Raw genomic sequence first — 24169 nt, forward strand, 5'->3', positions numbered from 1 at the left:
ACCATGTGCTGGTTTCTGAATTAGAGTTGAAGACTCAAACTAAAGTCTCAGGATTCATGACTTTTTCTTTGAGGAGGTGTAACAAGGGAAATGCCCCAAACATAGAATGTTCAGGACCCACGTCACAGGACAAATGTCCACTGTAAGGATTCCCATGAACTATTGTATCTTCCTGGGGTCCACCCAATGCATCCATCCATATGAGGAAAGAAGGCCGTCTCACTGGGAGTGGAGGAAGATTGACAGGCCATCCTAAAACTGTGCATTGAGAAATACCAAGTACTTGTTCTCTCTCTGTCTTTCTTGTGTGTCTATTAATATATATATACACACGCATATATATATGGGGTTCAGGGGTCAGGCAGACTGTGTTTTGGGCTGAAAACCCCAGGATATTTAATGTGTACTTCTCTTTGCTTAAGTTCAGCAAAGAGCTTATCTATCTATCTATCTGTCTATCTATCTATCTATCTATCTATCTATCTATCTATCTATCTCTGTATATACATAGATTTATCTATCTATATCTATCTGTGTATCTATCTAGCAATAGATAGCAAAGAGTTTATATATCTGTATCTATCTATAGCTATCAATAGATATATGTGTCTATATCTATTGATAGATAGCAAAGAGCTTATATATGTATGTATCGATATACACACATATATAATGTATATACATATATATTTGTGGTAAATTATTAAACATGGATGTACTTTATAAATTCATTAGTGCTTATAGACACTTGCTACTTTCCTCTTTCCCAGGTTGGTATTTTCATCTTTCTGTTTATCTTCATTTCCTCTAGTGTCCAGCTGAAATTGTAGTTCTTCCTCTCACCCCACCCCATGTTTTATGTAGAGGGTTTCCAAATCCTATCAAACTTCCTTTCCAAGTGTCTTTGAAGCCCAACCCTTCTTTTCATTTCAATGTCACTATCTTAGCTGGCCCCTCATCACCTCAAGTGCACATTATTTCAAAAGCCACTCAATAATATGAAGTCTTCCAGCTTATTTTCCTGTCTTCTCATTATAATTGCTCTTGGGTGTACATTTAATGTCTTGTAAAGTCAGAAAGAGAGTTACCCTAACACGAGAATATCTTCATAATGTTGACTTCTTAATAAATAAATGTGATTTTCCATTTTCTAAATGAGAAACTTCTCTGGTTTTTAGCAGTTTTTATAATCTAGTTTTAATCTGGCTTTCCAAATATATCACTTTTTCCATCACCACTAATTTTCTCTTATCCAGCCAAACTGTGCTTCTTGTTTTCAAAATCACGACCTGTTCCTATTGCAAGCCCATGATCACCAAAATGTAAGCTCCTCCCACCTGGAATGTATTCCTTGCTTTTCTTTCTACCTAAAACCATAGAAATGATTACTATTTCTTAGAAGCCTTTTCCGACACCCCGGTGGTGTTATGTGTGCAGCACGTCAACTCATGGTCCTAATTATCTGTGCTATTCGTTCTGCTAGCACCTGCAACATTGCTCATCGCCTCCTTCATGTATGCATGCCGTATTCCCTCAAGTACATTCTGATCTCTTATTGAACAGGGCATAAAACTTCTTTCAAAATTCTAAACATTATGTATCATAGAAATCAGGAGAATCTATCAAAAACAAGTTTTTACCACTTCATTTCATTTATTTCTTTATTCTCCACTCAACGTCAAAGCTGAAAAGTGACAAACTGTGTTTTATGCACATAAAATTCATGAGTAGTGCACTAAATTTCAAAGGTCAAATATCAACATTAATCTGACAAGCTAAAATACCTCATAAAAATAAATGAGGTAAATAATAATGGAATCTAAAATGCATGAGCAATCTAAAGATGAAAAATGGCCCTGCGTAAACTATTATTTTAGGATCCTGAACAGCTTATGGTACATTTATTTTTAGTATTAAAGTTGTGACTAAAAACTTTTTTATGATATTGTTGTCAGGGAAATAATAACATATAACATAGAGGGTAAGTATTTCTTACATGCTTCATCTGCATTTAAATTTTGTTCTGAGGAAAGTGATTTGATCCATCCTCTGTCAAAATTGACAGGGGAGAACCATGTTTAATTTTTTGAATGTCTTCCTTTATCCTATTAGTTACCCCATAAATGCATGTTGGGTAATGCAGTGACTATCACACCTTCAGCTAATTCAGGCATGAAGTACCAACTGTCCCTGGGAAAATGGAACTAAAAATGGAGGCATTACTCCTAAATGAGCAGTGAAGCTTAAGCAAAGACAAGAAGGATACATAACTGTGTATGAGAGTTGGCTAATGGCATCCGGAGACTGCGATAACACTCAAGCAGACTTTGTACCCAGATGTCTAATCAGCTGGGTGGATGACAGTGATGGGCATTCCAAAGGTCCAGTCTCAGAATCAGGGATGTAGCAGACACAGGCTCCCACAGGAGTCATTTGGCCCTGGAATGACAGACTCAACACAATAAAAAGGAGACAAAGCTCTGAAACTAGAAGGGAGGCTACAGTTCCACGCAGGCAGGCCATTAGAGCTAAAAAATGAAAAAAAATTCCTAGCTACTACTAGCACACACTTGTCAAAAGCTACATAGACATCAAAATCTCATTTAAGGGCGAGAGATTATTAATGCAGTTATCTCAAAAGTAATTTACAATATACAAACTAACCCAACAATTTTATAGGCACAAAAGTGTGTGGGTCACAAGACTATCTTGTTCAAATGTCACCAGATGAAATGATGGAGATTTGTTTCTTTTAAGAGTTTTAACTGGGGAATAACACAGTAAAATGTATGATGCGTACTTCTGTAAATCATGCAGCTTGGATGAATTTGAGCACACATACACAGCTGTGAAACCACCACATGAATCAAAATACAGAACATGTCCAGCACTCTCACGCTCCCTCTTGATTTCGTTTCTTCCAGTCACTGACTCTGGTCTCCAGAGGAGTTAACCACTATTTCGACCTCTAACTCTCAGCAGTTGGATTTTGCCTGCTCCTGACCTCATACAAATGGCTTTATACAATTGATGCTCATTCACAGATGGCTTCTTTTGATCAGCATGATGTCTTAGAATTGTGTCCATCCATTGTTTAACCTTTCTTTATTTATAGTGTTCCATTGTTTATGAATAAACCACAATTTTTTTATTCTCCTTTTGATGGGAAAATTTTATTTCATTGTCTTTTTCCTTTGCTGTGGCATTAGGAATTGAAGCCTCTGTGAGCCTTCTTATACGTGTCTTTTGCAGACTTTTACAGTCCTTTCTGCTGCATGGACACAGGAGGAGAGTCTCTGGAACATTGGATAAATCCACTTTCAACGTAATGCCTACCGCCTAAAGGGCTCCTGCACACCAGATTCTGCCCTTATCAGCAAACTATCAGAGCTGCAGATCCTCCACACTTTTCAATTCTTCATATCGACAACTTTGCTTTGGTTGGATGGCTTGTTCCAAGCTTAGCCATTTTCATGGATCTGTAAAGATAATGCATTCTGGCATTAACGTGCACATCCTTGATAAGTAACGCTGTTGAGCTCCTTTCAGTGCTTGCTGGACACTTGGATATTATATTCTTCTTTGACTTATCTGGTCTGATGTTTTGTCCATTTTTTATATTTTTCAAATCTTTTGCTTATTGATTGGTAGAAATTATTTAAATATTCAGAATACAAGACTTCTCTCAGAAACGTTTGACCAAAGTCTTGCTTCTGTAAGCAATGCCTCTGAATGCTAGGCAATCCTTAGCTGGTAGCTGGGGGTCTGTGTTAACGAGACCAAGCCACATCAATAAATTGCTCTAGGTTCAAAATTTCTTGGAAACAATGACTTGGATTCTAACTTAGTTGCTTCCTCTTCTTTTTTACTTCTGACCCAAGAAACAAATAGTATGAAATGCACATGCCCTGCCCTAAGGGACGAGGCGAGGTAGGGGGATCACGAGGTCAGGAGCTCGAGACCAGCCTGACCAACATGGTGAAACCCCATCTCTACTAAAAATACAAAAATTAGCAGGGCATATTGGCAGGCGCCTGTAGTCCCAGCTACTCAGGAGGCTGAAGCAGAAGAATCACTTGAACCCAGGAGGCGGCCATTGCAGTGAGCCGAGATCATGCCACTGCACTCCAACCTGGGAGACAAAGTGAGACTGCGTCTCAAAAAAAAAAAAAGAAAAAAAAATACAACTTCTGGGAGGTGAGCAAATTACAAGGTGGAGGAGGAATGAGTCCCGGAGTGACACAGCCTTGCAAACCGTCTCTGATTCACATTCCCTAACTTTATCCTCTATATGACATCAAGAGTAACGCTAAGAATAGAGTGCAATCCTTAACACAGTAGGCAGGGGCAGAATCAATTACGCATTTATTTTTCACATTTGCAAAGATAATATATGTATTACATAATTAATATTTACCAGAGTAATAATTATTATAATTTCAGGAGAAATAAAAACAAGATAACGATTTTCATACACTGATGATGTTTCAGGACCAAAGCACTTTAGTCAAATTTGTTAGAGGGTCTTCGTATCTGAATCATAAATTCCATCACCAAAGGTAATCATGGTCATAAAGGAGGGTCCCACGTTCAAGCAAAACCTATGAAGTTTCTATTGATTTGAGATTATGCCTTACACTAAAAACCAATAGTAATTACATCAAATGAGCTAAATTAATGGAGTTAATATTTGCTGTTGGGAGACTGTTAGAATTCGACCAACCTAGCGAACATTCTAGCATTACTAACCACTGTCAGGCCATAAGTAATTTCTAAAATTTCAAAGCACACGTTAGTTAGTGAGGTGCAATGCTCAATGGCATTTTGATATTTTGGTTGTGTTCCAGAAACATGTGCATACATCATGGGTGTGTGACTGAAAAAAAACTGTGGCTCTCCTCTTCATGTTATTTTCACATTTGGTGTAGGTCACAGTAGACGAAACTGATGGGAAGTCTACTTCTATTTTCTCCTCCAGGCTGCTGCATCCTTTATGGTGGTGTCTTTCTAAATCCGTGGCTCATATATTCTCTTTGGCCTGGGAGGGTTTCATTCAGATGAACATGTGGTAGGATGTAGGCCTTGTGGGATGAAGCCCCCAAAATCAGTAGATGAGGTACTTGGATCTGGCCCTGCCACGTTCTAGCTTTGTGATTTTGAGAAACCGTCAGCCTCTCCCAGACCCATTTTCCTCATTTGTAAAGTGAAATGAATAGATTTTGGTGGTTTTGAGACTTTTGGACTATGGAAGGCTTCCTTTAGAAAAGAAAAAGAAATAACACTTTTCCCAAAACCCAACATATATACCAAATCCCAGTGTGCCTGCCACTCCCCTTGGCTGAATGCTGGAGGCCTGGTCTCCACATCTCTCTCCCCTTCACTCTGTAGTTGCTCTCGGGACACAGTTGTAAAACCCACACAAGATTTCTTGGAAAGACCTGAACTAAACAGTTTCTAAGATTTCTTCTTTGGCCAGGCACAGTGGCTCACGCCTGTAATCCCAGCACTTTATGAGGCTGAGACAGGAGGATCACGTGAGGTCAGGAATTCAATACCAGCCTGGCCAACATGGTGAAACCCTGTCTCTACTAAAAATATAAAAATTAGCTACGCATGGTGGTACATGCCTGTAATCCCAGATTACTCAGGGCACTGAGGCAGGAGAATAGCTTGATCCCGGAGGTGGACGTTTCAGTGAGCCAAGATTATGCCACTGCACTCCAGCCTGGGCAACAGAGTGAGACTCCCTCTCCAAAAAAAAAAAAAAAAAAAGATTTCTTCTTCCTCTGACTTTCTTGATGGACACTTTTCTCGCATGGGATCCACTAATGTCACCACCAGGGGATGGCAGGAAAGGTGGGACAGGAGACCCAAGGGCCAAGGCAGAAGCAAGCAGAAGAGAGTTTCACCCTCAGGATTGCAGTCAGGAATCACACCACGCAACATCGCACCCAGCCACGGAGATGCTGGCTGAGTAAAGGCACATTTAAAGTCCACAAACTCCATACCCAGGGGCCAGGCCATGTGTTCCAGGAGCTCACAGGGCTTGGAGAGCCTGAGAGCCACGACCGATGGGAAGCGTGGGAAGGATGGAGAGGACAGTGATGGGGCAGCCGCTCAGGGTTCCACGGGCCTTCCATTTATTGTTCTTTGCCATCCGCACAATGGGCTTCCTCTTCCTGGTCCAAGATGCCCTTTGAACATCCTCTTTGCAGCTGTTAGTTAGAAATAAGGGACAAAGGGTCCATTCCTGCTGCTTGGGACACGGTGGAAACCATTTTCATGCACACGCACACTGTTCAGAAAGTGGCCCTGCAGCTCCTCTCTGCTGCAAGTGGCTCTGGCAATAGAATCCTAGTCCAGACAGTCATGTGCTCAGCCACAAACCGTGGCTCTGACCCAGGAGAGAGAGGAGAATAAATAACTAGCACTAACTGTAATCTCTGAGAAGACTCTGATTTTCCTTAAGGGCAGTTGAAATAACGCTCACCTGATCACGGACCTAGCTTGAGCCCGGACAGGGTGTCCTAGTCCTCTCTGTGCTCACTTTTTCTCCTATCACCTATTTATAAGGAATGAAAGAACATGCCATGCCCAGTCCTGGCATCTGGGATTTTGGGACTCTAGGATGTAAGCTTTGGAGGGCTTTTGGTTACTTACTCATTATCATTTTATATATTAATGAAATTGTGGCTTCATTTTATCATCAGAAACCTGACTCTATTATTACATAAGATATTCACTTTTACGTGTGTTGGGCTAGGCAGTCTGATATTCAGAGCAATTCAACCAATAAGATCTTTGATAACTCAGTTTCCCTATTTTTTCAATGATGATAACAATCACAGCCTAATACCGGACAGATGTGCTGAGGCTGGAAATAGAATGGGAATTGTCCCGGAAGAAGGTTCTCACAAGAATCCAAGAAAGCATGAAAGGAGAAGGAGTTGGAGGAGGAGGGGACGAAGAGGAGAGAATGTTTCAAATCAATGAAAGCCATCTGTGTGTAACCATTGCAAGAATTCAATCCCACTGAGAAAAAATTATTAACACAGAAAACTGTCTTTTCTTGGACTGATTTCCAGTTGATAACTCTGGGCCAGCTTCTTTCGTGGAACACTTTTCCTCTTCAGAAACCACCATAAATGTGGCTAAGGGCATTTGTGTAGACACCTTCTTAATATTAAAAATGTGGGAGGAAGAGATGAGTTACGATTATTGCAAAGAAACCAATCCATCTGGATTTAATGTAACAGCTGTAAGCTTTCAGTCTGCACCTATGATTTTAACTAGAAAAGAGAAAATTGGAAAGCAAACTGGAAAACCACCAAAATTTAGTATAAATTTAAAATCAGAGCAGTAAATTTTCAAAGGCTGTGTGAACAATTCACCCTTCTGGTTGTCTTTTCTTCATGTCTTTAAGCCAACTCATTACTTTAGTTAGTTCTAGCATCCGTTTAGTGCCAAGCTTGCAAAGGGAAGGAGGAATTAATTTTATTCAGAGAATGGTGCCTGTGATTAACTGAATGTTTTAGGAACTAACCAATTTTACAAATACACATTGCAGCTTTGTATGTATGTGTGTATATGAATTTAAGCTTTAATCCATTTTATGTGAAATTTTAAACATGCCTTTGAAATGTCGATAATTTTATTCTAATGTTTAAATACAACAAATTCGACAAATGTGCGTGGAGCCTGGGCAGAAGGTAGAGACACAGCAGTCAGCCAGACAGGTGCAGCCTGGCCATGATGAATCACATTATATGGGGCAGGGAGCAGATAATTAAACAAATAGTTACACACCAGTTGTTCACTTACTGTGTAACACATGTGAACACATTCCAAGCCACATGTGTTATATGTGTCACGTCTAGGCCTCGTGATGCAGGAGGCTGTGCTATCCACCACTACCCCTGCTTTACCGATAAAGTAGGAGACACTGAAGGCACATGCCCTGGTACTGGCAGAGGGAAGATTGTTACTGAGCAGGGAGGGACTCCCTCCCAGCCCTCTCCAATTTTACTGGAAATTTGTCTTCAGATTTTTTTTTCTATTCCCAGACCAATATATATTTTACAGTTACAATAAATAATATCAAACATTTTTTCTAAGCAATTTTTGTGGTAGAATAGAGTATGGAACAAATTTTGCTAAATGCACAAGCGTTTTGAAAAAAAAGTCTTGCTGAATGGGGTCTGGTTAGAAAACAGACTTCCAATACTTGTTTGATTCAAGATTCCAGTACTCTGTGTGTGTGTGTGCGTGTGTGCGCGCCGCAGTACTCAACTGTCTGCATAAAAAAAGATCTGTGTGTTTATCATTGTATTCTGCTGAACAAAAAAAAATGGATGAAAATGCATTAGTGGAAATCAATAGCTTGTTGAGAAGCATCAAGCACATGTCTCTGCCTCTTGACTGCAGGGGGCTGCACCCTCTTCCTGCCAACCATTTATAATCACATACGGATGCCAAAATTAGCAGCAGAGAAAGCAATTACTTTAAAGGCTTTGAGATTAGAAGTTAAAAAAAGATATATATTGTAAATCATTTTAATCCAACAGCAAGAAAATAGCAAGTTAAAGTTCATAAATAGAAGGTAGGTTAATAGGACAATATTTTAAACATTAACAGCGCCTTTGATCTATAGTGTGTTCAGTAGGAATTTGGTTTAGAGGACTGTATTAGGCTGTTCTCAGGCTGCTAATAAAGACATACCCGAGACTGGGTAATTTATAAAGGAAAGAGGTTTAATGGATTCACATTTCCACATGGCTGGGGAGGCCTCACAATTATGGTGGAAGGTGAATGAACAGCAAAGGCATATCTTACATGGTGGCAGAGAAGAGAGCTTGTGCAGGGGAACTGCCCTTTATAAAACCATCGGATCTCGTGAGACTTACTCACTACCACAAAAACAGCACAAGAAAGACTCACCTCTATAATTCATTTCCTCCCACTGGGTCCCTCCCACAACACATGGGAATTATGGGAGCTACTATTCAAGATGAGATTTGGGTGGGGACACAGCCAAACCATATCAAGGAAACAAATGGAATCTTCAATACTGACAAACTCCAAATGGAGTTGAGGACTTGAGTAGGAACAGGTTGAGTTAAGTGGACCAAGAAGAAAGTCATGATGCGCTGTTGATACTGATGGTGAGGGCAGGATATCTGCAGTCTATGTGGACAAGTGTTTTTTGCCAGCTTAAACCCAAAGGAGGGAGGAAATTAGCATGGTTTAAACACCTACCTGGCCAGCAGCTCTTTTCTGTAATCTCTGATAACTGATCTCCATGTAAATGAGGTTCAATATGAGCTCTTTCTACTCGGTAGGTTTCCCTGTAATTTACAATATACGTAACTATTCATACATGAGTCAGCCCAACACAACAGATTAAATATTAATTGCAGAATGAAATCTTGGATTGTGTTATGAATAGACACAATGGAGATCATTGGGACATACAGTCAATGTAAAAGATATGTAGATGATAAGGATGATTTTCTTTTTTTTTTTTTTTTTTAAACGGAGTATAGCTCTTGTAGCCCAGGCTGGAGCGCAGTGGCGCAATCTCGCCAGCTCACTACAACCTGTGCCTCCCAGGTTCAAGTGATTCTCCTGCCTCAGACTCTTGAGTAGCTAGGATTACAGGCGCCCGCCACCAAGCCCGGCTAATTTTTGTACTTTTAGTAGAGATGGGGTTTCGCCATGTTGGCCCGGCTCGTCTCAAACTCCTGACCTCAGGTGATCCGCCCGCCTTGGCCTCCCAAAGTGCTGGGATTACCGGCGTGAGCTACCGCGCCCGGCTGATAAAGATGATTTTACCCCAACAGATTAGAAAGAAAAATCATCAGCTGAAAGAGTGAGAAGTACCTTCTCTGTAGGTAAATCAAGATAAGTGTTGAGTATACGCAAGTGGGTAGATTTGTGTGTATGTCTATATGTTTGTGAATATGTTTGTTAGTATGTTTTTGAGGAGGGGGCAGATAAAAGAGAGAGAAGACAAGCAAATTAATGAATCATAGCCCCTCCTTTACAAAAGACAATCTCAATACTTAGTATCTAAGATCACAAAGACGCTTGGTAGAAACTTGTTCCAGACTCCTGCTGAAAGCCAGCTCTAGCTAGTTGAATACCTAACTGTAAATAACAAAGGCAGTAAAAATATCAAAGCATGCCCAAATGCTGGAAATAAAAAGTATTTAAAGAAAGGAAATGTAAGACATTGAACGGTAAGACTTTAAAACCACCAAGGAAAGAAATGAGATGCAGCAGATTTAGAGAATAATCTTTATTTAAAACATTGCATTATGTTGGATAACAGGAAAAATTGACTGTCTTTTTTTAAAGCAAGAGGAGTTCATGGGCATATCTATTTATCTTTTTTTCCCAACATCTAGCATATTTCTTATGTTTATTCCAAAACTATGTTGTATCTACTTATGGTAGCTCTTAACAAACTGCTGAGTTTCAGTGAGAAGAAACCCTGTTTGCAGTGGACAGTGGCACACAGAATTTTTTCTCACATTTTTTTTTCTGTTTATTGTTTTTTTTTATTTTTATTTTACTTTATTTTATTTTTGAGACAGAATCTTGCTGTCGCCCAGGCTGGAGTGCAGTGGCTCGATCTCAGCTCACTGCAACCTCCACCTCCCAGCTTCAAGTGATTCTCCTGCCTCAGCCTCCCAGGTAGCTGGGATTACAGGTGCATGCCACCATGCCCGGATAATTTTTGTATAGTAGAGATGGGGGTTTCACCATATTGTCTAGCCTGATCTCAAAATCCTGACCTCAGGTGATCTGCCTGCCTAGGCCTCCCAAAGTGCTGGGATTACAGGCGTGAGCCACCATGCCCAGCCACTTTTCTGGTTTTTGAATTAGATCCCTACTGAAGAGACAAAGGGAATAGCATGGGCTAGGTCTGGCCAATCATAATAATGTACCTCATGGTTACATCATGGCTCTGACACTGGGCACATACTCCAGGCAGGGCCATATATCTGAAATTAATATATAGACACTGGGGAAAAGAAAACTATTTCCTCCGAGATCCTGACTCAGGATGACATGGATCTAGATCCATCTCTCTTTGGCCACAAGGTGAAAATTGATGTGATTCCAGAGAGAATAAGTTCAACGCACACAAATTAGGAGAATCCAGAAATGAAGAGAAAGAAAGAAGAGAAACACAGAGAGAGAGAGGAAGATGGGTACTGAGATTATCATGCAATCTCCTCGACCAAACAAAGTCTGCATCCTGAAGCCAATAAGCTCCATTTTTGTTTTAGCTTGTTTAAGGCATATTTCTGTTGTTTACTGTCCCACAAGTTACTGGGATATAATTCTCCATGGGTTTCTTGCAGTCTGCACCTGTGAGGTACTGATAGCTCATAATTCTGGTTTATCTTTTCGATCATGTTTGTGTCGTAAACATCCTTAGAAGACAGAGAGAGTATCTTCCTTCAGATACACTTAATGTCCAGTATAATAAAGATAATGTCTTGCTCAGGAGCAAAAGGCAGGCATGCTCGCTGCCCATTATAAATGACTCGAGTTTTCTAAGTTCAGGATTTCTCTCCTGCAATGCAAACTCCTGTGTGTGCAGGTGTGATCTGGTTCATTTTCTGTCTCTCTGCAGGAATCGGGGCTCAGGGAAACCACACTAAACCATGGATACTGCACTAAGTTTAATTGCTCTGAATAACACACTGTTCTTGTCTCTGACCAAGAGTTTCATGTCTCCTCCCAGCACCCATGAAACTGTGAGAAGATAACTTGCCTTGTGAGCTTGCAGTTCTTGACACTAATATGTTCCTCTAGGTAGAAAGTAGAATCTTAGAGTGGAGAGAAAAGAACCCCACACAATTTGGAAACGTGAAATCAACGTGTATATAGCTGTAAATTTGGAGAAAAAACTTTTTTTTTCAATATAAATAAGAAACATTTTATTGTCTGCTAGGTAAAGATAAAATAAAAATCTTGGCACATAGGTTCAGGGAAAATATATAATGACTCAATATTTAGGCCATGGTACATATAATTTAAAGAGACTGTGTCATTATATAGGAGTAAGACACATTTTTTTTTAAGTTTACCTAAAGAAGGTGAGTTTTAAAATATTTGAGATATAGACAGTTGAGGTTTCCAGAAAGAAAATTTGGAAATGATAGATCAGTTAGTAATTAGAATTTCATGTTCCTTGAGCAACTTTAATAAGTAAATTTGGTTAAAATGTCTTTGATTCATCCAACTTATATTACAAATTCCAATCATGTATGGAACAAACATTAATTACACTGAATCAGTGTATCCAGGACTTCTTTAGACAAAAGGCGGATTGGTGAAAAGTCAGACAATATTCATATCCTGTATATGCTGGTAAATGTTTAACAACTGGCTCTCTCAGAGAAAATGTATGGATAAATAACATTTCCATTGATTTTTTCCAAAATTATGCATCTGTAGTCAACCTGGGGTTGCAGTTGGCAAAGGCATATAGGATTGTAATTTCTATACAATGCTGACTGATACTGTCAGGTATGTTAAAGAATAAGATAGAACTGTGGCTGGGCATGGTGGCTCATGCCTATAATCCCAGCACTTTGGGAGGCCGAGGCGGGCGGATCACTTGAGGTCAGGAGTTTGACACCAGCCTGGCCAACATGGTGAAACCCCATCTCTAACTAAAAATACAAAAAATTAGCCAGGTGTGGTGGCGTGTGCCGTCCCAGCTACTCAGGAGGCTGAGGTGGAAGGATCACTTGAACCCAAGAGGTGGAGGTTGCAGTGAGCCGAGCTTGTGTGACTGTATTCCAGCCTGGACAATACAGTGAGACTCCATCGAAAGAAAGACAGACGAAAAAAAGAGAAAGAGAGAAAGAAAGAAAGAAGGAAGGAAGAAGGAAAGAGAGAGAGAAAGAAAGAAAGGAAGGAAGGAAGGAAGAAAAAGGGAAAGAAAGAGGGAAAGAAAGAAAGAGAAGAAAGAAAGAAACAGAAAGAAAAAGGAAGGAAGGAAGGAAAGAGAAAGAAAGAGAGAGAGAAAGAGAGAAACGGAGGGAGGGAGGAAGGAAGGAAGGAAAGGAGAGAAGGGAAGGGAAGCAATGATGACTTACAATACAGCTTTGTCAATGACATAACCCATCTTCATTCTACAGGATATGGTGGTTGGTTTTGAGTAGATTAAAGGGTACTCAGATCCTTCATTCTGCAGGATGTGGTGGCTGGTTTTGACGGGATTAAGGGGTACTCAGATGGCTGGTAGAGCTCATCTCAGTGGTTTAGTAATTACTGAGCCCATCCTCCTTCTGCTGAGTGGGAGCCCAGGTGGTTTAGCATTTGGTTAGAATGGTTGGGCTGCCCTAGGTCTGTCTGTGTCTGCAGATGTTTCCAGAGGAGACCGGCCTGTGAGTCGGTGGGCTAAGACGGGAAGACCCACCCTCAGCGTGGAAAGGTACCATCCAATCAGCTGGGGTCCAGATGAAACAAAAAGAGTAGAGGGAGGGAAAATTGTTCTCTCTTCTGGAGCAAAGGCAGCCCTTGGGCATCAGAACTCCAAGTCCTGTGGGAATTCAGAACTTACATGAGAGGCCTCGCAGGACTTTGACCTGAACTGAGAGTTATCACATCGGTTTCCTTGGTGCTGAGGCCTTTGAACTTGAACCAAGCCATACCAGCAGCTTCCCTGGGTTTTTGCCTTGCGGACAGCCTGTCCTGGGACTTCTCACCCTCCATAATCGAGTCAGCCAATCCTCATATCAATCCTTGCCCATCTCTCTCTGTTGCTTCTGTCTCTCTGCAGAACCCTGATTAAAGCCAATGATGTTTGAACACTGGAAAAACATTGCTTCCATTTTTAAAATATTTTTCAAAATGTACACACTATAAAGGTGACATATTTTAAATCTAATTAACATTTCTTCATGACTCTTCTAATTCTAGTCAAACAACAAAACAATAAAGCCCTGACTGTGGTATTTGCTGATTTCTGTGATTTCCGTGCTGTTGATCTTCACATCATGGCGAGGGTCAAGCCACGCATGTGACTTCACTGACTGCAGAGCTGGGAAGAGACTGTGCAGAAGGAACAGCCTTGCACGGTGCTTCCTTCCATCCGACAGATGCCGTCGGCATCAGTGGGCTCAAACACATTGATGATAGTAACGTAATCAGGAAGACGTGCATTCTGAGTACTTGTTTTATTTGTTTTTCATATAGTTTATGTAAGTTTTCATTTACGTAATTTTTTTTCTTTTTCTTTTTCTTTTTTTTCTTTTTTTTTTTTTTTGAGACGGAGTTTCACTCTTGTTGCCCAGGCTGGATTGCCATGGTGCGATCTCGGTTCACTGCAACCTCTGCCTCCCAGGTTCAAGTGATTCTCCTGCCTCAGCCTCCAGAGTAGCTGGGATTACAGGCGCATGCCACCACGCCCGGCTAATTTTTGTGATATAATTTTTAATGATGATTGTGCTTAACAACTGGTTCACAAAATTCCTCAAAATCAGTCAGTTCTTTCTGATTGAGAGAGTGAACTTGAGCCTGGTCCAGTGCATCCTGGCCCCAAGCCCCAGGAGCTCGGATTCTCTTGGGAAGATACAGGAATAGAAAATAAACACGTGTGTTTTTTAAATAAGAAAAGTTTATTTTCACATTTGACATAAAGGAAATTGGCTGGGATAACAGATGCCTCTTTACATCTGATGACCAGACAAAAAAAAAAGCCACCTGACAAGAGGGTATTTAGTCCCATACCTTATAAGTGAGAAGTTTGTCCACCTCTAAGGGAAGCTCCGGCACGAGGTGTCTGAGAAGTCATAAGAAGTGGGAAGTTGCCAGATATCTTTTTATGTGTTTGAATACTCAAAACAAATGGGTGTGCTGAAGATTCACGAGCACTGTATGGGATGGGAAACGGGAGAAAGGCAAGTGGTGGGGTGGAGGGTCACTCAGACCCAAGCCATCAAAGTGACAACAGAAGCCCATCATATTTAGAGTTCTCTAGGCTCAAGTTCCTGCTTCAGTTGGTTTGCATGCATTAAGTCATTTATTCATTACAAGAATCTTATGGAATTGTACTATTGCTAACCCAATTACATAATCAAAAAAATGGGTCAGAATGTTGTCACCTCTGAGGCTATGGCAGCCCTGCAGCCTGGCTAGGCTTCTCTCTTTGTCTGGGGTGTGTATTGAGCAAGGTAAAATGGCCTAAGCTATGTTTTGTGGAAGAGCAAACCAATCTTGAAGGATTAGATGTGGAGGGAGGATTAAAGGAAGGCTAGCACATAGTTTAAGCTAACAGCTGTAAAAACAAATACAAAGACCTCAACATCCATGATTTATATAGTTTCTTTCCTTGCTGTGTGTTTGTGGTGGAGCAGGGGGTGTTAGTTTGGTAAAATTATTCCCTGAAACAAGTTAGATGGGGATCTCCCTTAGGTCAGTCTTTTTTTATTTTATTTTATTTTGAGACGGAGTCTTGCTCTGTTTCCCAGGCTGGAGCGCAGCGGTGTGATCTCGGCTCCCTGCAAGCTCCGCCTGCCGGGTTCACGCCATTCTCCTGCCTCAGCCTCCAGAGTAGCTGGGAGTACAGGCGCCCGACACCGCGCCCGGCTAATTTTTTGTACTTTTAGTAGAGACAGGGTTTTACTGTGTTAGCCAGGATGGTCTCTATCTCCTGACCTTGTGATCCACCCGCCTCGGCCTCCCAAAGTGCTGGGATTACAGGTGTGAGTTACCGCGCTCAATCACCGGCAGGCCAATCATTTATTTGAAAAACAAACAAACAAACAAACAAACAATTGCCCACCCACCCCATCCTCCAAAAAAGAAAAATCCAAATCAAATGTGTAGGGAAACTATAAAGAGATTTTTTTTTTTTTGCAGTTGAAATCCCTAGTAAATTTCCTTTTTTAAAAAAATTCATTGAAAGAAACTGTGGACAATAATAAATCATTCAAAGCCAGGCTGAACTGAATTAACCTTGTTCACAACCTTAGCCTCTCTTTAGCGATGTTAACTTTTTCATTCCTTTAGCGAAAGAAGGGAAGCCTTCAAGCAGATACGATCTTTTAGAAAAACTCATTGAAAAGTGAATTTATAACAATGAAAATGCTTGGAAGTTTTCCATTTGAAGATGCTCTTTATTTCTGGCATGCAGGTTTTATGAGACGAATGGTCTTAAAAGGTTAAATCCAGCCAATGACAGTTACTTTAATCTGCAAATCAGATCAGTAAATTGGCTTTCTTCTCTTTGCCTTCTCTTTCAACGGAATTTGTGTTAAAAAATGAACCATCTGTTACCATTTGCTTTGTTAGAGAGAGTTTAACATATAAAAGGGATTGCAGTTATAAGATAAAAGAAAACAATTGGATCTGTTAGCTTCAGATGAATACACGGCCCTTCTCACCCTAAGAGGCTCCAGCTACTGACTGCTGGGCCATACCGGGCTGGTGGGGGCTGTATCCTGATCTTATCTGGGGAACGCATTCCGGAGCCATAGCCTGAATGAGGACTGCTGGGTCCCTCTCTAGGAAACTGGGCCTCCCTCCTGTCGCAGACAGGAGATGTATAAAGAAACGTTTTGGAATCAGTTAACCTTTGTTTGGAAGCCTCCTGCGCTACATTTCAGATGTGCGACTTTGCAACTTATTTTCCCTTCCTGCCATTTGGTTTGCTTTTGTGTTAAGTAGAGACGTAACATCCACCGTCACGGCATTGTGAGGACTCCGTGAGAAGGCTGGTGCAGTAATCAGGACACTTTGAGTCACCAACAAAAGCACAGTCATCAGACAGTCATCCGCGATGGCAGCTTGTCAGCTGATCTAACGTGGAGATCTGGGGGATGACTCAATTTTGAAATAGATGTATTCAGAGCAGAAATGACATTAACAGACATTTCTAGGGTTTGTGGGTTGTTTGTTTGTTTTCATTTAGTTTCATGAGAAAGATATATTAACAATCACGTCCATTTAACTGTTGATCCTTATGGTTTGACTTTTTTTTTTTTAATAATGTTTCTTCCACAAAATAGTCTTCCTCATTTAGTTGGTTTGCTTTGTTTCTTGACCTCCTGAGATCAAGGCATCTCTAACTCCGATGTGTCCATGCCTCAGTTGGAGAGCTTGTTACAGGGCAGCTCAGGCCAGTTTAGGTGGAAGGGGGCGCCTGAGCGTCTGTGTTCCTAGCCAGCTCCCAGGTGATGGTCCTGCAGCCCAGCAGGACCTGTCCTCCTACACATAGACCCCCATGTCTAAGAAGGTCGAGAAAGAGTATTTCTGGCAGGGGGCGGTGGCTCACGACTGTAATCCTAGCACTTTGGGAAGCCAGGTGGATCACCTGAGGTCATGAGTTCGAGACCAGCCTGGCCAACATGGTGAAACCCCATCTCTACTAAAAATACAAAAATTAGCCAGGCATGGTGGCATGCGCCTGTAATCACAGCTACTCGGGAGGCTGAGGTAGGAGAATTGCTTGAACCCGGGAGGCGGAGGTTGCAGTGAGCCAAGATCATGTCACTGCACTCCAGCCTATATGACGGAGCAAGACTCCATCTCAAAAAAAAAAAAAAAAAAGAGTATTTCCAGGTTATATTGAACTGTCAGTTTCCACCTGTTAAGTGTAGCCTGAAGCTGCCTTCTTACATATTTTAAGTTCGGCCTAAAGTTTTCTCTGTACTTGCTGAACTGTAACCTAAATGGAGGTTTAAACAGACAGTAGCCTAGTCTGTAACCGCCCAGTGGCTTCACCTTACCCATTGACTAGACAGAACTGATTTCTCAAGACAGGGGAATTGCAATAGAGAAAGAGTAATTCACACAGAAATGGCTGTGCAGGAGACTAGATTTTTATTATTACTCAAATCAGTCTCTCCGAGCTCTGGGGAGCAGAGTTTTTAAGGATAACCTGGTGGGTAGGGGGAAGCCAGTGAACTGGGAGGGCTGATAGGTCAGGGATGAAATCACAGGGAGATGAAGCTGTCTTCTTGCACTGAGTCAGTTCCTGATTCAGAAGACCAGATGAGCCAGTTTATCGATTTCGGTGGTGCCAGCTGATCCATCAAGTGCAGGGTCTGCAAAATATCTCAAGCTCTGATCTTAGGAGAAGTGTAGGGAGGGTCAGAATCTTGTAGCCTCCAGCTGCATGACTCCTGAACCATAATTTCTAATCTCGTGGCTAATGTTAGTTCTGCAAAGGCAGTCTAGTCCTCAGGCAAGAAGGAGGTCTGCTTTGGAAAGGGCTGCTGTCATCTTCGTTTTAAATTATTTATGTCCTTTGTAGGGACATGGATGAAGCTGGAAACCATCATTCTCAGCAAACTATCTCAAGGACAAAAAACCAAACATCTCATGTTCTCACTCATAGGTGGGAATTGAACAGTGAGAACACCTGGACACAGGAAGGGGGACATCACACACCAGGGCCTGTCGTGGGGTGGAGGGAGGGGGGAGGGATAGCATTAGGAGATATACCTAATGTAAATGACGAGTTAATGGGTGCAACACACCAACATGGCACATGTATACATATGTAACAAACCTGCACATTGTGCACATGTACCCTAGAACTTAAAGTATAATAAAAAAAAAATAATAAATTATAAACTATAAACTAATTTCCTCCCAAAGTTAGTTCAGCGTACACACAGGAATGAAGAAGGACAGCTTGGAGGTTAGAAGCAGATAGAATCAATTAAGTTAGATGTCTTTCACTGTCTCAGTCATAATTTTGCAAAGGCGGTTTCAACTCTTATAACAATCATCAAGTTTTGGCCAATAAAAGGGGGCCAACTTTTTAAACCATGTTCTAAGAAGGCAAATGCCTAGCTGTAATCAATTGGCTGTGTCTGTGCCTCAATTTCCACTTGCTGTATGCCACTTTCCTTCGTCTGCCCATAAATCTTCTTCCACCACGTAGCTGTGCTGGATGGAGTCTCTCTAAACCTCCTCCGGCTTGGAAGGCTGCCCAATTCACAAACTGTTCTTTGCTCAGTTAAACTCTGCTAAATTTAGTTCGGCTAAGATCTTTCATTTCACACATCCAATCCCAAAGACAGTCAGAAATCACAAGTCAGTTCTGAAAGGAGAGGTGAGCAAGGTCTGGTTGGTAGGTCCGCACCTTGTTTCCATACCTATGGTCTCTGGGCAGGATGTGAATCAGGTAATGCTGACAGGGCCAGCTCCACCCAAGCACGTGGAATGGGTCAGGGGCAGTTTCCCAGAAAGAAGAATCACAGGGAGAAATTTTTTTTTTTTAGAAAGAATCTCGCTCTGTTGCTAGGCTGGAGTGCAATGGTGCGATCTCTGCTCACCGCAACCTCTGGCTCCCAGGTTCCAGTGATTCTCCTGCCTCAGCCTTGTATCTGGGACTACAGGTATGCACCACCACGCCCAGCCAATTTTTGTATTTTTAGTAGAGACGGGGTTTCACCATGTTGGCCAGGATCATCCTGATCTCTTGACTTCGTGATCCGCCCGCCTTGGCCTCCCAAAGTGCTGGGATTACAGGCGTGAGCCACTGTGCCCGGCCTGAGGAGATAACTTTTATCTGTAACACATAGGTAAAGCTGCAAGTCCATGCTGGGAAGGTGCTCAGCCCATTTTACGTGTCTCCAGACGTTTGCATCCTCAGCACTTTACACAGGTCTGGTATAAAGGCTGGTTCAGCAGATGAGTGATTGCAGCTTTTAAAGCATTTGGACGCAAATTAAGGATTTATCAGGGGCAATATAAAAGGGAGCTATTTAAAGAGATATAAAATGTGCTGACAAAAACAAAATGAGGAAGGCTATTTTGTGGAAGAAATATTATTTAAAATGTTAAGCCCAAAGGCTCACAAATTAAATGTATGTAATTGTTAATATACGTCTTCCTCACTGATGTAACTGCAAACAGCCTTAACAACTGCCATTCATAAGGAAAATGGTAATATTTTATTGAATGTGAGAAATGGCATAACAATCAAATCTTCATTTTATGTTAACTCGAAATGAATTGCCTGTTTCAAACAATGACACAGAGTGGTTTAGGGAGACTGGAGGAAAAATGGTGTGAAAACAGCAACAACAAGCAAACAGCTTGTGGACTCCACTGTCAAGGACTCAGGGTGTGGGAGGGGGGCTTAGAGGTGCTCGCTTTAGAGGGTAGAGGGGAAGTAGAGTCCTTTGGTGAGAGTAAGGTTAGATAAGGGGAAGAAAATCTTCAGAGAAAGTGTTGAAGATACGGCAACTTTGGCTGATAATCAACTGATACTTTCAGAGAGCACAGAGAAAGGTTTTTGAAATTCAGAGAAAGACCGAAATTGGGTTCAGATGAACATCAATTAATCAAGTGAGTAACTTAACTGGAATTGGGTGAGAGAGCTTATCTCTGACATGTTTTACTTCTCTTGTGCTTGGGGACGGAATCAGAGAGAGTGTGATATTGATCTTGGAGTTGTCAACTCCTTTTCCCAACTTTCTGAATGAAGGGACTTATGAGGAATGGAGCCTAGAAAAATCAAAGAACTCTAGAAAACAAGTTTCCACCTCCACCCAGTTTAGAGAAATCTAGTGCCCTAGAGGAATCATATTGAAGACTTTAGTCATTGTGTCATATTTAAAAGTGTCCCAGGAAAACCTAAGAGCTAAGGGTGGAATATAATTCACTTCAGGTGGTACAGCCCAGAGAAATGAGGTCAATGAAACCGCCTCTGCAAAAATTACAACCAACAGTGAGAGATTTGATCTAAGCAACCTTCACCTTTTGTTTAGCCTCCAAACTGCCTTTGGCCATTCCTTGGCTTCAGCCAGGCTAACTTTGGGAGAAATTTAGTTTATAGGTTAAATAATAGCAGCCCTTCCTCAGACTAAACCGCCTTTACAAAGCTAGTGAAAGGCCACCAGTTTAGAAGGATGTGAGGGGCCTGAATTCTGCTAGCATGTAGGCCTAGGTAAACGATTACCAGCCATTATTCCAGAGGTCACAACGGTAGCAACCTCCCCAATCAACTCACTATTTATCACCTAAGATTGGCTTTTCTTTTTCTTTTTCTTTTTCTTTTTTTTTGAGACGGAGTCTCAGTCGCCCAGGATAGAGTGCATTGGCATGATCTCGGCTCATTACAACCTCCATTTCCTGGGTTCAAGTGATTCCTGCCTCTGGCTCCCAAGTAGCTGGAATTACAGGCACGGGCCACTGCCCCCAGCTAATTTTTGTATTTTTTGTAGAGGCGGGATTTCACCATGTTGGCCAAGCTGGTCTCGAACTCCTAACCTCAAGTAATCCACCCCTCCTAGACCTCCCAAAGTGCTGAGATTACAGGCCTGAGCCATGGCACCAGGCCTAACTTTTTTTACATCACATAGAAAATGCTATTTTACAGCACACTGTGGGGAGACATTTTTCCCTGAGGGATCAGTTGTGGAGACAAATGTTTGTAGTAACACATCTGTTGAGGAACTGCATTATCTAATTTTATTTTGTATTATAACGTTTTAAAGTAGGAACTTTGGTTCCCATTTTGTAAACAAGCAAACTGACATTAGTCTTTTTTAAACTTAATTTTCTATTTTTTTGCCAGGCTTGGTTAATCAAATCAACCTGTGATTCTATAATGGCAAGATACACTATCTTCCCTTAAGCATTGCTTAGGAATTGAATTTACGTTCATTGACCAATAAAGAAAGAAAATAAAATGGAAATGTAGAAAAGGAGAGTCTGATTAGGCATGTGAAAATACGGAGCGCTTATGAGGTCCGAAGCAGGCAATACAGTTAAAGGCATCAGTGACATTTAATAAGCTCTTTTAGGGGTCTGAAGGAAAGAAGTTATCAGCCTGATGGTGCCTAACCTTGGGCAGAACTTGGAAGCAAATCTCATTGAGATCAGACATACCCTAGAGAAGCAAGAAGCAAAAAGATGTTGTGTAAGTCTGTAGGACTGTAAATTCTATAAGCTACTAACAAATGCAACTTTAAAGGGCCAGTCGGCTTGGAGAACTGTGCCGTGGCAGTGAATGGTACTCTATGGCACTTAACTGTGTAGAAAGTGATGTTTTGTTATTTGCTCTGTCAATGAGAAGAGTCAAACTCTGTAAAATATTTGAAATGATTTACTGTGAGCCAAATGTGAGTGCCCATGGCCCGTGACACAGCCCTCAGGAGGTCCTGAGAACATGTGCCTAAGGAGGTTGGGGCGCAACTTGGTTTCATACAATTTAGAGAGGCATGAGTCATCAATGAAATACATTAAGAAATACATTGGTTGGGTCCAGAAAGGCAGGACCACTCAAAGCGCGGAGCTTCCAGGCTATAGGTAAATTTAAACATTTTCTGGTTGACAATTGGTTGAGTTTGTCTAAAGACCTTGGATTGACAGAAAGGGAATGTTCAGGTTAAGATAAACATTGTGGAGACCAAAGTTCTTCTGAAGTCTTACAGTGGCTGCCCTTAGAGACAATAGATGACAAATGTTTCCTATTCAGATCTTAGTTAATCTCTTTAGGATTGGGAGGGTCTGGAAGAAAAAGATCTAGCTTCATTAATAGAGATTCTTTACAGATGCAAATTTTTCCCATTAAAGAACAGCTTTGCAGGGCCATTTCAAAATATGGCAAAGAAACATATTTTGGGATAAAATATTTTGATTTTCTTATTTGTCTCATGATGTTATGCCCCAGTCAGGCTGGGAAGTAAATCATGGGTTAAATAAAACCCATCTGATGAGAATTTATGATTTGTAAGGCATGACTCTCCAGACCCCTTAGGTAGGAATTTGGGCAAGATTTAAAAAAAAAAAAATCAGAGTTTAGTCCTCAGCTCTGTAGTCTCAGCTACTCGGGAGGCTGAGGCAGGAGAATGGCATGAACCCAGGAGGCAGAGCTTGCAGTGAGCCGAGACCACACCACTGCACTCCAGCCTGGGCGACAGAGCGAGACTCTGCCTCAAAAAAAAAAAAAAACAAGCAAGAAACCTCATGCTGTCAAAAGAGCCTGCTGTACTGTGAGATAGGTGTAATTACTTTTTCATTTCTGCCTTTGGATCCTACACAGGTGGTCTATGCTAGGGCACGGTTTTTGATAAGATGTGACAGAGGAATTTCAAATAATTTGTTGCAGCCGACGATACTGACGCTCGGCTAACTGGTAATAGTAATCCTGTGGCACTTGTTAATTTGTTATTTGCTTAACTAGAGGACAAATTCGTATTTCCTAAGTCCACTAAAAACTGGAATTCTGGTTGAGAATGTTAAGGAAGGAGAGAGATGATTGTCTGAACCAGACATTGAGAGAATGAAAAACAAGATTGAAGAACTGCTTGAGGAATGTGTAATACATATTTCAGTGAGTACATATATTTCAAGGCAAGAATGCTCAATCACTGAATTTATGTTGTATATTCTCTGTTTGTCTTCACTGTTAGAAATGAGTTCCATAAAGGTGAGGGTTTTGTCTTTTGTGAACCCCACTGTATCCATTAGCAAGATGTGTTTGGGTACAAATTCAAAGTTCAATAAATATTGGCCTATAAATGCAAACGTAATTCCTGGTCTCCATTTTTTTTTACAGTTTTTTATATTTACTGTCACTGGATAATCTGATACTTCTCAAATTATTTTGAAATTAAAAAATACCTGGAGTAATGAATCCAGTGGAGAAACTGAAGACATCACAGCTGGCAGGGAGCACATCCTCTGTGGTTGATTTAAGAAACCTCATGCTGGCCAGGTGCAGTGGCTCACGCCTGTAATCCCAGCACTTTGGGAGGCCGAGGTGGGTGGATCAGAAAGTCAGGAGATCAACACAAGTCTGGCCAATATGGTGAGACCCCGTCTCTACTAAAAATACAAAAATTAGCCAGGCATGGTGGCGGGCACCTGTAGTCCCAGCTACTCAGGAAGCTGAGGCAGGAGAATTGCTTGAACCTTGGAGGTGGAGATTGCAGTGAGCTGAGATCTCACCACTGCGCTCCAGCCTGGATGACAGGGCAAGACTTAAAAAAAAAAAAAGAAAGAAACCTCACGCTGTTAGAAGAGCCTGCTGTACTGTGAGTTGGTGAGATGGGTATGATTACTTTTTCATTTCTGCCTTTGGATCCTACATAGGTGGTCTATGCCAGGGCATAGTTTTTGATATGACGTGATAGAGGAATTCCAAATAATTTGTTGCAGCCGACGATACTGACGCTCGGCT

This window comes from Pongo pygmaeus, chromosome 7 (genome assembly GCF_028885625.2).
Source record: "Pongo pygmaeus isolate AG05252 chromosome 7, NHGRI_mPonPyg2-v2.0_pri, whole genome shotgun sequence".
In the NCBI taxonomy this organism is placed as follows: Eukaryota; Metazoa; Chordata; class Mammalia; order Primates; family Hominidae; genus Pongo; species Pongo pygmaeus.